Genomic DNA, 4,057 nt, shown 5'->3' with positions numbered 1-4,057 from the left:
AAGGCCATCCTTGAGACGGGGGTCCCGGGGGGATCAATGGCTGTTGGTGTGCTGTCACTTCTTTATAAGAAGGGGGAAGCAACTGACATTGGCAACTGGCGGCCGTTGACCATGCTGTGTGTAGATTACAAGATTCTTGCAAAGGTTTTAGCAGACCGGTTGCGCACAGCCCTTTCCTACGTCGTCCATGAGGATCAGACGTGCGGGGTAGAGGGCCGCTCTATTAGATGGAACCTACAGTTGATCAGGGACTCCATCGCCTGGGTTGAAGATAGAGGGCTGCCTTTAATGGTAGCAGCGCTAGATCAGGCGAAAGCCTTTGATCACGTGAATAGATCCTTTCTATTCAGGGTGTTAGGTAGATTAGGATTTGGGGAGAAGTTCATAGGATGGATCCGTACATTATATGTCGGAGAGGGGTGCCGAGTTAGTGTAAATAGTCACTTAGGTGACGTTTTTGACCTCTCGTCTGGGGTCAGGCAGGGATGCCCACTCTCGGCTCTCCTCTTCGTTCTGTACATGGAGCCTCTGGGGGCTGCCATTAGGGCAGACACAGGGGTGGAGGGCTTGTTGATACCTGGGAGCGGTGGGCTGCGTGTTAAGATGACGCAGTACGCTGACGACACTTCCTTGCTGCTATGCAAGGACTCGTGCCTGACAAGGTCCCTTGCCATCATTGGGGATTTCACCCGAGCGTCGGGGGCAGTTCTGAATCATGCAAAGTCTTCCGTTAAGTTTTTCGGAAGATGGCGCGGTAGGACGGGTGTGCACGGAGGGTTGTCTCTCTGTGAGGGGGCCCTGAGGATTCTTGGGGTCCATTTTGAGACCTCTGGCTCAGCGACGCTTAACTGGAACATGGGTATCGCAGTGGTACAGAAGAAGCTAGCAATGTGGAAGGCTAGGTCGTTGTCCTTTATAGGCAAGGTCCTGGTCCTAAAGGTGGATGTATTGCCATCTCTTTTGTATTTGGCATACATCTACCCATTGCCGGCTTGTCTGAGGAGGCCTCTAGTGAGGCTTGTGTTTCAGTTGATATGGGGTGGCAGGTACGAGTGGGTCGCCAGGGCGCGCATGCTCTGTCCCATCGGGGAGGGAGGTAGGGGGGTACCACATCTCCCCCTCAAGCTGGACGCAATTTTCATTTCCTTTCTGTTGACGGAGCTTGCTCATCCAGTGAAACACCCGTCCGGTTACCTCCTGCGGGTGTTCTTCTCGTATCAGGCGAGAAGCGTAATGGTGTGGTCTAACACGGGTCCTCGGGCGGAACAGCTGCCGTGGCTGCTTGCCCGAGTAGGTTTAGACCACAGGCACCTGTACGAGGAGGTCAGACAGGCAGGGAGTCCGGCGCCTGTAGCGGGCATCTCGGCGGTGGTCTGGGAGGGAGTGCAGGTGCGGGGTCTGGACAACAGGCTCAAGGACCTGAATTGGTTGAGCCTCCACAAGTGCTTGCCGGTACGTTCCATCATGTACCGGCATAGCTTGGCGCGATCCCCCACCTGTCCAAGATCTGCTTGTGGCAGGGAGGAGACTGTGCGCCATGCCTTTTGGGACTGTGCCTTTGCCGGAGTGGTATGGGCTAGGGCACAGGTGTTGATAGTTTTGGTAAGGGGTGATTTTGTGGTGACGTGGGCTAGGTTAGAGAGAGGTGTAGGGAGAGCGAGGGGAACAGATAGGGATAGGTTTCTGCTCTGGCTTCTCATGAGTCTCTTTAAACGGGGGCTGTGAGAAGCCAGGCAGAATTTGGTAAAGAGAGGGAGAGATTGGGGGGTGGAAGGGATAGTGAGGCGGGTGGAAGGAGATTTAAGAGGGAGGATGAAGAGGGAGGAGAGGAAGTGGGGGCAGCATGCGGCACGGGAGAGGTGGAAGGGGGGTTTAGGGATGGGAGTGTTAGATTGAGTGTTGTAAGGGGATAGATCAGGGAAGGGGAGATAGGTAAAGGTATTGGTTAGGTATGATGGGGAGGGACGATGCTCCCCTGAGGTTTTGTTTTGGTTTGTGGGTTATTTGTTAATTAAAAATGCTATAATTTGAGAAAAGTAAAAGTATGATTTTGAGTTGTATAAATGAATGGCATTGTGAGTAATACATTATTTTTTCTAAAAAATAAAAAAAAATCTGTTCTTATCAGTTTAATATCTGATACGTCCCCCATCGGGGGACTACATATTAAATGGATTTTTCGAACAGGGAGTCGGAATGGGGCTTGCTCCGTCCGCTCCACGCATCGACCCGGTATTGCAGTACCTCCGGGAACGGTGCAACACCTTTCTCCCATTGTCAAGGGAAAAAATACACAAAGCTATGTGAAAAGCTAGCAGAAGAAGGGAAGAGAGAAGAAAATAAGAAACATTCAAACTGAAAGAAGGGCGGAGCGCCCTTCATGGGGACCCCCGTTTCCAGCCATTTCACCTGCAAAGAGAAGGCAGCCTGTGTGCCATTCTCAAACATTCAGGTTTTTCCCTTGTGCCGGTTGGATTTAAAGATCATCACCGTGCACATTTACAATCCCTATGTGGGAGATGACAGATTCGGGGCTTTCCTATGCCTGTTTGGGAAAGTAAGTCCTGGGGTACGGTACCTACGGGATCTGGTCAGGGAGGAGACAGTTCCGTGTCGGACTGAACAGGGATCCGGAAGGAGTCCATAAGTTGGTTCACCCACCAGCCTATTTCTCCATTGCAGCGGACCGGGGTTACCTGTTTAATTCAGACACTGCCGTAGCTTTGGTCATTTGGCCATGGGGTGCAACCTGCTGAAGTGCAGAAACTGTGGGAAACCAGGTCAAGGCGCAAGTCAGCAATGGTTGTGGGAAGCAGGGCCACTTGTTTAAAGACTGCCCAAATAGACAATGGACCTATGCGGAGGCAGCCGGTGATGGCCGCGAGGAAGGTGCTGCGGGCTCTCCTCTCCGGCCAATAGAGGAGTTCTTAATGAAATTTGAGTGGCAGCAGCGGAGGTGGCGAAAGCCCCAGGGGAAGCTGCAGTAAAGGAGGTCCGAAGGGGACTTGAGTAGATGGAGCTGCTGACTGGTCAGACGACTCGGCTACCTGAATCATTTCGTGAAAGATGAGGTCGGCTTCGGCTAGCGGGTCAACTGGATAGGTATCTTAGGACAATAGAGAGTCCGGGATAGTGTACAAGGGGAAAAGGAAGAAGAGGGTCACTGACCGGGTGGCGGTGGAAAGCACAGGAGGCCATCGGTGACCATCTCCAACCGGTTTACAGTGCTGAACCCTCATACCGGGGATGAACGGTCAGATGTGGGGGCTGAGACCCAGGATCCAGTTGTTTTGAAGGTTATTGCGCTGGCGGTCTCTGAAGCCTCGATGGGGGGGGTCTGGGGATCAGGTCCAGGGGTCCTGTTTGGTTCCTGTGCTTCCTGGGACAGGCACCTCGGAGATGGACACCAATCCTGAAGAGGCTTCAATGGACTGTGCACAGGTACTGTCCGGGGGAGACCGCTCTTCCAGTCTTGTGCAAGCATCCTAGGTCTGTGGACAGGTACCAACCTGTGTGGACTCCTTTTCCAGCCCTGCCGAACAGTTACCTGGAAGGGGTGAATGGCTTTGGGATGGGGGTGGCTCCTGTCTGAGAGAGACTACATTGAGACCCTGGGTGATCTTGTTTAGTTCCTTCCTTTGTATGGCCCTTTTTACAGTAGTAACAGTCAATGTAAGGGGATTAAGGGATATGGGGAAGAAAGGGGTGTTTCAGTACCTTTCCTGTGTCTTCTTCCATGTTCTCTTTTTACAAGAGGTTTATTTAACCTCTCTAGGCTATGTTAGCGTCCCGCATAGGCTAACATCCAGTGAAATAGCATATCGCAAAGAAACTACCCGAAATTTCTACCCGAAGGAGACACTTTGTTTGCGCGAAGCAGTATTGAGTCAAGATCATTTTCTGCTATTTTATTGAAAGAATTATAGCGAGTAAATCTGGAAAATCAAAGGCAAAGTCCAGGTATACAGATCTACATGATATTATTGACGAGATTGATAGAGAAAGTGACACAGAGTTATAAGAAGATGTATCAGATTGTGAGACAAGTTTGGACTCC

General features: G+C 51.4%; 1 non-coding gene across 1 annotated transcript; it reads left to right on the top strand.

The window, feature by feature from the left end:
• The first annotated feature begins 2,082 nt into the window (after positions 1-2,082).
• Positions 2,083-2,266, top strand: LOC115124582 (U2 spliceosomal RNA). Its single transcript, XR_003862823.2, has one exon. It is a non-coding gene; the product is annotated as a U2 spliceosomal RNA (small nuclear RNA).
• Positions 2,267-4,057: the final 1,791 nt, after the last annotated feature.

Source organism: Oncorhynchus nerka, linkage group LG10 (assembly GCF_034236695.1).
Source record: "Oncorhynchus nerka isolate Pitt River linkage group LG10, Oner_Uvic_2.0, whole genome shotgun sequence".
Classification (NCBI taxonomy): domain Eukaryota; kingdom Metazoa; phylum Chordata; class Actinopteri; order Salmoniformes; family Salmonidae; genus Oncorhynchus; species Oncorhynchus nerka.
Note: the sequence above shows the minus strand (reverse complement) of the source record. Positions and strands in the feature narration are given on the sequence as shown.